Source organism: Phyllobates terribilis, unplaced genomic scaffold, assembly GCF_046119375.1.
Source record: "Phyllobates terribilis strain yellow unplaced genomic scaffold, ASM4611937v1 Scaffold_7__3_contigs__length_470593459, whole genome shotgun sequence".
Taxonomy (NCBI): domain Eukaryota; kingdom Metazoa; phylum Chordata; class Amphibia; order Anura; family Dendrobatidae; genus Phyllobates; species Phyllobates terribilis.
Window position 1 is genome coordinate 183,855,962 of NW_027362767.1, and position 12,745 is coordinate 183,868,706.

The following is a 12,745-nucleotide window of genomic DNA, read 5'->3' on the forward strand; positions in this document are numbered from 1 at the left end:
TATGGGCTCCTGTCAGGTATATATTATTGGAGGCAGCAGAATGTATGGGCTCCTGTCAGGTATATATTATTGGAAGCAGGAGAATGTATGGGCTCCTGTCAGGTATATATTATTGGAGGCAGCAGAATGTATGGGCTCCTGTCAGGTATATATTATTGGAAGCAGGAGAATGTATGGGCTCCTGTCAGGTATATATTATTGGAGGCAGCAGAATGTATGGGCTCCTGTCAGGTATATATTATTGGAAGCAGGAGAATGTATGGGCTCCTGTCAGATATATATTATTGGAGGCAGGAGAATGTATGGGCTCCTGTCAGGTATATACTATTGGAGGCAGCAGAATGTATGGGCTCCTGTCAGGTATATATTATTGGAAGCAGGAGAATGTATGGGCTCCAGTCAGGTATATATTATTGGAGGCAGCGGAATCTATGGGCTCCTGTCAGATATATATTATTGGAGGCAGGAGAATGTATGGGCTCCTGTCAGGTATATAGTATTGGAGGCAGCAGAATGTATGGTCTCCTGTCAGGTATATATTATTGGAGGCAGGAGAATGTATGGGCTCCTGTCAGGTATATATTATTGGAGGCAGCAGAATGTATGGGCTCCTGTCAGGTATATATTATTGGAAGCAGGAGAATGTATGGGCTCCTGTCAGGTATATATTATTGGAGGCAGCAGAATCTATGGGCTCCTGTCAGATATATATTATTGGAGGCAGGAGAATGTATGGGCTCCTGTGAGGTATATATTATTGGAGGCAGGAGAATTTATGGGCTCCTGTCAGGTATATAGTATTGGAGGCAGCAGAATGTATGGGCTCCTGTCAGGTATATATTATTGGAGGCAGCAGAATGTATGGGCTCCTGTCAGGTATATATTATTGGAGGCAGCAGAATCTATGGGCTCCTGTCAGATATATATTATTGGAGGCAGGAGAATGTATGGGCTCCTGTCAGGTATATAGTATTGGAGGCAGCAGAATGTATGGGCTCCTGTCAGGTACATATTATTGGAAGCAGGAGAATGTATGGGCTCCTGTCAGGTATATACTATTGGAGGCAGCAGAATGTATGGGCTCCTGTCAGGTATATATTATTGGAGGCAGCAGAATGTATGGGCTCCTGTCAGGTATATATTATTGGAGGCAGGAGAGTGTATGGGTTCCTGTCAGGTATATATTATTGGAGGCAGCAGAATGTATGGGCTCCTGTCAGGTATATATTGGAGGCAGGATAATGTATGGGCTCCTGTCAGGTATATATTATTGGAGGCAGGAGAATGTATGAGCTCCTGTCAGGTATATATTATTGGAGGCAGGAGAAAGTATGGGCTCCTGTCAGGTATATATTATTGGAGGCAGGAGAATGTATCGGCTCCTGTCAGGTATATATTATTGGAGGCAGGAGAATGTATGGGCTCCTGTCAAGTATATATTATTGGAGGCAGGAGAATGTATGGGCTCCTGTCAGGTACATATTATTGGAGGCAGGAGAATGTATGGGCTCCTGTTAGGTATATATTATTGGAAGCAGGAGAATGTATGGGCTCCTGTCAGGTATATATTATTGGAGGCAGCAGAATGTATGGGCTCCTGTCAGGTATATATTATTGGAGGCAGCAGAATGTATGGGCTCCTGTCAGGTATATATTATTGGAAGCAGGAGAATGTATGGGCTCCTGTCCGGTATATATTATTGGAGGCAGCAGAATGTATGGGCTCCTGTCAGGTATATATTATTGGAGGCAGGAGAATATATGGACTCCTGTCAGGTATATATTATTGGAGGCAGCAGAATGTATGGGCTCCTGTCAGGTATATATTATTGGAGGCAGGAGAATATATGGGCTCCTGTCAGGTATATATTATTGGAAGCAGGAGAATGTATGGGCTCCTGTCAGGTATATATTATTGGAGGCAGCAGAATGTATGGGCTCCTGTCAGGTATATATTATTGGAGGCAGGAGAATATATGGGCTCCTGTCAGGTATATATTATTGGAGGCAGCAGAATGTATGGGCTCCTGTCAGGTATATATTATTGGAGGCAGCAGAATCTATGGGCTCCTGTCAGATATATATTATTGGAGGCAGGAGAATGTATGTGCTCCTGTCAGGTATATAGTATTGAAGGCAGCAGAATGTATGGGCTCCTGTCAGGTATATATTATTGGAAGCAGGAGAATGTATGGGCTCCTGTCAGGTATATATTATTGGAGGCAGGAGAATGTATGGGCTCCTGTCTGGTATATATTATTGGAGGCAGGAGAATGTATGGGCTCCTGTCAGGTATATATTATTGGAGGCAGGAGAATGTATGGGCTCCTGTCAAGTATATATTATTGGAGGCAGCAGAATGTATGGGCTCCTGTCAGGTATATATTATTGGAGGCAGGAGAATGTATGGGTTTCTGTCAGGTATATATTATTGGAGGTAGCAGAATGTATGAGCTCCTGTCAGGTATATATTATTGGAGGCAGAATGTATGGGCTCCTGTCAGGTATATATTATTGGAGGCAGAATCTATGGGCTCCTGTCAGGTATATATTATTGGAGGCAGCAGAATGTATGGGCTCCTGTCAGGTATATATTATTGGAGTCAGGAGAATGTATGGGATCCTGACAGGTATATATTATTGGAGGCAGGAGAATGTATGGGCTCCTGTCAGGTATATATTATTGGAGGCAGGAGAATGTATGGGCTCCTGTCAGGTTTTTATTATTGGAGGCAGGAGAATCTATGGGCTCCTGTCAGGTATATATTATTGGAGGCAGGAGAATGTATGGGCTCCTGTCAGGTTTTTATTATTGGAGGCAGGAGAATGTATGGGCTCCTGTCAGGTATATATTATTGGAGGCAGCAGAATGTATGGTCTCCTGTCAGGTATATATTATTGGAGGCATGAGAATGTATGGGCTCCTGTCAGGTATATATTATTGGAGGCAGCAGAATCTAGGGGTTCCTGTCAGGTATATATTATTGGAGATAGGAGAATGTATGGGCTCCTGTCAGGTATATATTATTGGAGGCAGGAGAATGTATGGGCTCCTGTCAGGTGTATATTATTGGAGGCAGGAGAATGTATGGGCTCCTGTCAGGTATATATTATTAGAGGCAGCAGAATGTATGTTTTCCTGTCAAGTATATATTATTGGAGGCAGCAGAATCTATGGGCTCCTGTCAGGTATATATTATTGGAGGCAGGAGAATGTATGGGCTCCTGTCAGGTATATATTATTGGAGGCAGCAGAATGTATGGGCTCCTGTCAGGTATATATTATTGGAGGCAGGAGAATGTATGGGCTCCTGTCAGGTTTTTATTATTGGAGGCAGGAGAATGTATGGGCTCCTGTCAGGTATATATTATTGGAGGCAGCAGAATGTATGGGCTCCTGTCAGGTATATATTATTGGAGGCAGCAGAATGTATGGGCTCCTGTCAGGTATATATTATTGGAGGCATGAGAATGTATGGGCTCCAGTCAGGTATATATTATTGGAGCCAGCAGAATCTATGGGTTCCTGTCAGGTATATATTATTGGAGATAGGAGAATGTATGGGCTCCTGTCAGGTATATATTATTGGAGGCAGGAGAATGTATGGGCTCCTGTCAGGTATATGTTATTGGAGGCAGGAGAATGTATGGGCTCCTGTCAGGTATATATTATTGGAGGCAGCAGAATGTATGGGCTCCTGTCATGTACATATTATTGGAGCCAGCAGAATGTATGGGCTCCTGTCAGGTACATATTATTGGAGCCAGCAGAATGTATGGGCTCCTGTCAGGTATATATTATTGGAGGCAGGAGAATGTATGGGCTCCTGTCAGGTATATATTATTGGAGGCAGCAGAATGTATGGGTTCCTGTCATTTATATATTATTGGAGGCAGCAGAATGTATGGGTTCCTGTCAGGTATATATTATTGGAGGTAGGAGAATGTATGGGCTCCTGTCAGGTATATATTATTGTAGGCAGGAGAATGTATGGGCTCCTGTCAGGTACATATTATTGGAGGTAGCAGAATGTATGGGCTCCTGTCAGGTATATATTATTGGAGGCAGGAGAATGTTTGGGCTCCTGTCAGGTATATATTATTGGAGGCAGCAGAATGTATGGGCTCCTGTCAGGTATATATTATTGGAGGCAGCAGAATGTATGGGCTCCTGACAGGTATATATTATTGGAGGCAGGAGAATGTATGGGCTCCTGTCAGGTATATATTATTGGAGGCAGCAGAATGTATGGGCTCCTGTCATGTATATATTATTGGAGGCAGCAGAATGTATGGGCTCCTGTCAGGTATATATTATTGGAGGCAGGAGAATGTATGGGCTCCTGTCAAGTATATATTATTGGAGGCAGCAGAATCTATGGGCTCCTGTCAGGTATATATTATTGGAGGCAGGAGAATGTATGGGCTCCTGTCAGGTACATATTATTGGAGGCAGCAGAATCTATGGGCTCCTGTCAGATATATATTATTGGAGGAAGCAGAATGTATGGGCTCCTGTCAGGTATATATTATTGGAGGCAGGAGAATGTATGGGCTCCTATCAGGTATATATTATTGGAGGCAGGAGAATGTATGGGCTCCTGTCAGGTATATATTATTGGAGGCAGGAGAATGTATGGGATCTTGTCAGGTATATATTATTGGAGGCAGGAGAATGTATGGGATCTTGTCAGGTATATATTATTGGAGGCAGGAGAATGTATGGGCTCCTGTCAGGTATATATTATTGGAGCCAGGAGAATGTATGGGCTCCTGTCAGGTATATATTATTGGAGGCAACAGATTGTATGGGCTCCTGTCAGGTATATATTATTGGAGGCAGGAGAATATATGGGCTCCTGTCAGGTATATATTATTGGAGGCAGGAGAATATATGGGCTCCTGTCAGGTATATATTATTGGAGGCAGCAGAGTGTATGGGCTCCTGTCAGGTATATATTATTCGAGGCAGGAGAATGTATGGGCTCCTGTCAGGTATATATTATTGGAGGCAGCAGAGTGTATGGGCTCCTGTCAGGTACATATTATTGGAGGCAGTAGAATGTATGGGCTCCTGTCAGGTATATATTATTGGAGGCAGGAGAATATATGGGCTCCTCTCAGGTATATATTATTGGAGGCAGGAGAATGTATGGGCTCCTGTCAGGTATATATTATTGGAGGCAGCAGAATGTATGTGCTCCTGTCAGGTATATATTATTGGAGGCAGTAGAATGTATGGGCTCCTGTCACTTATATATTATTGGAGGCAGGAGAATGTATGGGCTCCTGTCAGGTATATATTATTGGAGGCAGTAGAATGTATGGGCTCCTGTCAGGTATATATTATTGGAGGCAGCAGAATGTATGGGCTCCTGACAGGTATATATTACTGGAGGAAGGAGAATGTATGGGCTCCTGTCAGGTATATATTATTGGAGGCAGCAGAATGTATGGGCTCCTGTCCGGTATATATTATTGGAGGCAGCAGAATATATGGGCTCCTGTCAGATATATATTATTGGAGGCAGGAGAATGTATGGGCTCCTGTCAGGTATATAGTATTGAAGGCAGCAGAATGTATGGGCTCCTGTCAGGTATATATTATTGGAAGCAGGAGAATGTATGGGCTCCTGTCAGGTATATATTACTGGAGGCAGGAGAATGTATGGGCTCCTGTCTGGTATATATTATTGGAGGCAGGAGAATGTATGGGCTCCTGTCAGGTATATATTATTGGAGGCAGGAGAATGTATGGGCTCCTGTCAAGTATATATTATTGGAGGCAGCAGAATGTATGGGCTCCTGTCAGGTATATATTATTGGAGGCAGGAGAATGTATGGGCTCCTGTCAGGTATATATTATTGGAGGTAGCAGAATGTATGAGCTCCTGTCAGGTATATATTATTGGAGGCAGAATGTATGGGCTCCTGTCAGGTGTATATTATTGGAGGCAGAATCTATGGGCTCCTGTCAGGTATATATTATTGGAGGCAGCAGAATGTATGGGCTCCTCTCAGGTATATATTATTGGAGTCAGGAGAATGTATGGGCTCCTGACAGGTATATATTATTGGAGGCAGGAGAATGTATGGGCTCCTGTCAGGTATATATTATTGGAGGCAGGAGAATGTATGGGCTCCTGTCAGGTTTTTATTATTGGAGGCAGGAGAATCTATGGGCTCCTGTCAGGTATATATTATTGGAGGCAGGAGAATGTATGGGCTCCTGTCAGGTTTTTATTATTGGAGGCAGGAGAATGTATGGGCTCCTGTCAGGTATATATTATTGGAGGCAGCAGAATGTATGGGCTCCTGTCAGGTATATATTATTGGAGGCATGAGAATGTATGGGCTCCTGTCAGGTATATATTATTGGAGGCAGCAGAATCTAGGGGTTCCTGTCAGGTATATATTATTGGAGATAGGAGAATGTATGGGCTCCTGTCAGGTATATATTATTGGAGGCAGGAGAATGTATGGGCTCCTGTCAGGTGTATATTATTGGAGGCAGGAGAATGTATGGGCTCCTGTCAGGTATATATTATTAGAGGCAGCAGAATGTATGGTCTCCTGTCAGGAATATATTATTGGAGGCAGCAGAATCTATGGGCTCCTGTCAGGTATATATTATTGGAGGCAGGAGAATGTATGGGCTCCTGTCAGGTATATATTATTGGAGGCAGGAGAATGTATGGGCTCCTGTCAGGTATATATTTTTGGAGGCAGCAGAATATATGGGCTCCTGTCAGGTATATATTATTGGAGGCAGGAGAATGTATGGGCTCCTGTCAGGTTTTTATTATTGGAGGCAGGAGAATGTATGGGCTCCTGTCAGGTATATATTATTGGAGGCAGCAGAATGTATGGGCTCCTGTCAGGTATATATTATTGGTGGCAGCAGAATGTATGGACTCCTGTCAGGTATATAGAATTGGAGGCAGCAGAATGTATGGGCTCCTGTCAGGTATATATTATTGGAGGCAGCAGAATGTATGGGCTCCTGTCAGGTATATATTATTGGAGGCAGGAGAATGTATGGGCTCCTGTCAGGTATATATTATTGGAGGCAGCAGAATGTATGGGTTCCTGTAAGGTATATATTATTGGAGGCAGGAGAATGTATGGGCTCCTGTCAGGTATATATTATTGGAGGCAGGAGAATGTATGGGCTCATGACAGGTATATATTATTGGAGGCAGGAGAATGTATGGGCTCCTGTCAGGTATATATTATTGGAGGCAGGAGAATGTATGGGCTCCTGTCAGGTATATATTATTGGAGGCAGGAGAATGTATGGGCTCCTGTCAGGTATATATTATTGGAGGCAGCAGAATGTATGGGCTCCTGTCAGGTATATATTATTGGAAGCAGGAGAATGTATGGGCTCCTGTCAGGTATATATTATTGGAGGAAGCACAATCTATGGGCTCCTGTCAGATATATATTATTGGAGGCAGGAGAATGTATGGGCTCCTGTCAGGTATATATTATTGGAGGAAGGAGAATTTATGGGCTCCTGTCAGGTATATAGTATTGGAGGCAGCAGAATGTATGGGCTCCTGTCAGGTATATATTATTGGAGGCAGCAGAATGTATGGGCTCCTGTCAGGTATATATTATTGGAGGCAGCAGAATCTATGGGCTCCTGTCAGATATATATTATTGGAGGCAGGAGAATGTATGGGCTCCTGTCAGGTATATAGTATTGGAGGCAGCAGAATGTATGGGCTCCTGTCAGGTACATATTATTGGAATCAGGAGAATGTATGGGCTCCTGTCAGGTATATACTATTGGAGGCAGCAGAATGTATGGGCTCCTGTCAGGTATATATTATTGGAGGCAGCAGAATGTATGGGCTCCTGTCAGGTATATATTATTGGAGGCAATAGAGTGTATGGGTTCCTGTCAGGTATATATTTTTGGAGGCAGGAGAATGTATGGGCTCCTGTCAGGTATATATTGGAGGCAGGATAATGTATGGGCTCCTGTCAGGTATATATTATTGGAGGCAGGAGAATGTATGAGCTCCTGTCAGGTATATATTATTGGAGGCAGGAGAAAGTATGGGCTCCTGTCAGGTATATATTATTGGAGGCAGGAGAATGTATCGGCTCCTGTCAGGTATATATTATTGGAGGCAGGAGAATGTATGGGCTCCTGTCAAGTATATATTATTGGAGGCAGGAGAATGTATGGGCTCCTGTCAGGTACATATTATTGGAGGCAGGAGAATGTATGGGCTCCTGTCAGGTATATATTATTGGAAGCAGGAGAATGTATGGGCTCCTGTCAGGTATATATTATTGGAGGCAGCAGAATGTATGGGCTCCTGTCAGGTATATATTATTGGAGGCAGCAGAATGTATGGGCTCCTGTCAGGTATATATTATTGGAAGCAGGAGAATGTATGGGCTCCTGTCCGGTATATATTATTGGAGGCAGCAGAATCTATGGGCTCCTGTCAGATATATATTATTGGAGGCAGGAGAATGTATGGGCTCCTGTCAGGTATATAGTATTGAAGGCAGCAGAATGTATGGGCTCCTGTCAGGTATATATTATTGGAGGTAGCAGAATGTATGAGCTCCTGTCAGGTATATATTATTGGAGGCAGAATGTATGGGCTCCTGTCAGGTATATATTATTGGAGGCAGAATCTATGGGCTCCTGTCAGGTATATATTATTGGAGGCAGCAGAATGTATTGGCTCCTGTCAGGTATATATTATTGGAGTCAGGAGAATGTATGGGCTCCTGACAGGTATATATTATTGGAGGCAGGAGAATGTATGGGCTCCTGTCAGGTATATATTATTGGAGGCAGGAGAATGTATGGGCTCCTGTCAGGTTTTTATTATTGGAGGCAGGAGAATCTATGAGCTCCTGTCAGGTATATATTATTGGAGGCAGGAGAATGTATGGGCTCCTGTCAGGTTTTTATTATTGGAGGCAGGAGAATGTATGGGCTCCTGTCAGGTATATATTATTGGAGGCAGCAGAATGTATGGTCTCCTGTCAGGTATATATTATTGGAGGCATGAGAATGTATGGGCTCCTGTCAGGTATATATTATTGGAGGCAGCAGAATCTAGGGGTTCCTGTCAGGTATATATTATTGGAGATAGGAGAATGTATGGGCTCCTGTCAGGTATATATTATTGGAGGCAGGAGAATGTATGGGCTCCTGTCAGGTGTATATTATTGGAGGCAGGAGAATGTATGGGCTCCTGTCAGGTATATATTATTAGAGGCAGCAGAATGTATGTTCTCCTGTCAGGTATATATTATTGGAGGCAGCAGAATCTATGGGCTTCTGTCAGCTATATATTATTGGAGGCAGGAGAATGTATGGGCTCCTGTCAGGTATATATTATTGGAGGCAGGATAATGTATGGGCTCCTGTCAGGTATATATTATTGGAGGCAGCAGAATGTATGGGCTCCTGTCAGGTATATATTATTGGAGGCAGGAGAATGTATGGGCTCCTGTCAGGTTTTTATTATTGGAGGCAGGAGAATGTATGGGCTCCTGTCAGGTATATATTATTGGAGGCAGCAGAATGTATGGGCTCCTGTCAGGTATATATTATTGGAGGCATGAGAATGTATGGGCTCCTGTCAGGTATATATTATTGGAGCCAGCAGAATCTATGGGTTCCTGTCAGGTATATATTATTGGAGATAGGAGAATGTATGGGCTCCTGTCAGGTATATATTATTGGAGGCAGGAGAATGTATGGGCTCCTGTCAGGTATATGTTATTGGAGGCAGGAGAATGTATGGGCTCCTGTCAGGTATATATTATTGGAGGCAGCAGAATGTATGGGCTCCTGTCAGGTACATATTATTGGAGCCAGCAGAATGTATGGGCTCCTGTCAGGTATATATTATTGGAGGCAGGAGAATGTATGGGCTCCTGTCAGGTATATATTATTGGAGGCAGCAGAATGTATGGGTTCCTGTCAGGTATATATTATTGGAGGCAGGAGAATGTATGGGCTCCTGTCAGGTATATATTATTGTAGGCAGGAGAATGTATGGGCTCCTGTCAGGTACATATTATTGGAGCCAGCAGAATGTATGGGCTCCTGTCAGGTATATATTATTGGAGGCAGGAGAATGTATGGGCTCCTGTCAGGTATATATTATTGGAGGCAGCAGAATGTATGGGATCTTGTCAGGTATATATTATTGGAGGCAGCAGAATGTATGGGCTCCTGTCAGGTATATATTATTGGAGGCAGCAGGATGTATGGGCTCCTGTCAGGTATATATTATTGGAGGCAGGAGAATGTATGGGCTCCTGTCAGTTATATATTATTGGAGGCAGGAGAATGTATGGGCTCCTGTCAGGTATATATTATTGGAGGCAGCAGAATGTATGGGCTCCTGTCAGGTATATATTATTGGAGGCAGCAGAATGTATGGGCTCCTGTCAGGTATATATTATTGGAGGCAGGAGAATGTATGGGCTCCTGTCAGGTATATATTATTGGAGGCAGCAGAATGTATGGGCTCCTGTCAGGTATATATTATTGGAGGCAGGAGAATGTATGGGCTCCTGTCAAGTATATATTATTGGAGGCAGCAGAATCTATGGGCTCCTGTCAGGTATATATTATTGGAGGCAGGAGAATGTATGGGCTCCTGTCAGGTACATATTATTGGAGGCAGCAGAATCTATGGGCTCCTGTCAGATATATATTATTGGAGGCAGCAGAATGTATGGGCTCCTGTCAGGTATATATTATTGGAGGCAGGAGAATGTATGGGCTCCTGTCAGGTATATATTATTGGAGGCAGGAGAATGTATGGGCTCCTGTCAGGTATATATTATTGGAGGCAGGAGAATGTATGGGATCTTGTCAGGTATATATTATTGGAGGCAGGAGAATGTATGGGCTCCTGTCAGGTATATATTATTGGAGCCAGGAGAATGTATGGGCTCCTGTCAGGTATATATTATTGGAGGCAACAGAATGTATGGGCTTCTGTCAGGTATATATTATTGGAGGCAGGAGAATATATGGGCTCCTGTCAGGTATATATTATTGGAGGCAGGAGAATATATGGGCTCCTGTCAGGTATATATTATTGGAGGCAGCAGAGTGTATGGGCTCCTGTCAGGTATATATTATTGGAGGCAGGAGAATGTATGGGCTCCTGTCAGGTATATATTATTGGAGGCAGCAGAGTGTATGGGCTCCTGTCAGGTACATATTATTGGAGGCAGTAGAATGTATGGGCTCCTGTCAGGTATATATTATTGGAGGCAGGAGAATATATGGGCTCCTGTCAGGTATATATTATTGGAGGCAGGAGAATGTATGGGCTCCTGTCAGGTATATATTATTGGAGGCAGCAGAATGTATGTGCTCCTGTCAGGTATATATTATTGGAGGCAGTAGAATGTATGGGCTCCTGTCACGTATATATTATTGGAGGCAGGAGAATGTATGGGCTCCTGTCAGGTATATATTATTGGAGGCAGTAGAATGTATGGGCTCCTGTCAGGTATATATTATTGGAGGCAGCAGAATGTACGGGCTCCTGACAGGTATATATTACTGGAGGCAGGAGAATGTATGGGCTCCTGTCAGGTATATATTATTGGAGGCAGCAGAATGTATGGGCTCCTGTCCGGTATATATTATTGGAGGCAGCAGAATCTAGGGGCTCCTGTCAGATATATATTATTGGAGGCAGGAGAATGTATGGGCTCCTGTCAGGTATATAGTATTGAAGGCAGCAGAATGTATGGGCTCCTGTCAGGTATATATTATTGGAAGCAGGAGAATGTATGGGCTCCTGTCAGGTATATATTATTGGAGGCAGGAGAATGTATGGGCTCCTGTCTGGTATATATTATTGGAGGCAGGAGAATGTATGGGCTCCTGTCAGGTATATATTATTGGAGGCAGGAGAATGTATGGGCTCCTGTCAAGTATATATTATTGGAGGCAGCAGAATGTATGGGCTCCTGTCAGGTATATATTATTGGAGGCAGGAGAATGTATGGGCTCCTGTCAGGTATATATTATTAGAGGTAGCAGAATGTATGAGCTCCTGTCAGGTATATATTATTGGAGGCAGAATGTATGGGCTCCTGTCAGGTGTATATTATTGGAGGCAGAATCTATTGGCTCCTGTCAGGTATATATTATTGGAGGCAGCAGAATGTATGGGCTCCTGTCAGGTATATATTATTGGAGTCAGGAGAATGTATGGGCTCCTGACAGGTATATATTATTGGAGGCAGGAGAATGTATGGGCTCCTGTCAGGTATATATTATTGGAGGCAGGAGAAAGAATGGGCTCCTGTCAGGTTTTTATTATTGGAGGCAGGAGAATCTATGGGCTCCTGTCAGGTATATATTATTGGAGGCAGGAGAATGTATGGGCTCCTGTCAGGTTTTTATTATTGGAGGCAGGAGAATGTATGGGCTCCTGTCAGGTATATATTATTGGAGGAAGCAGAATGTATGGGCTCCTGTCAGGTATATATTATTGGAGGCATGAGAATGTATGGGCTCCTGTCAGGTATATATTATTGGAGGCAGCAGAATCTAGGGGTTCCTGTCAGGTATATATTATTGGAGATAGGAGAATGTATGGGCTCCTGTCAGGTATATATTATTGGAGGCAGGAGAATGTATGGGCTCCTGTCAGGTGTATATTATTGGAGGCAGGAGAATGTATGGGCTCCTGTCAGGTATATATTATTAGAGGCAGCAGAATGTATG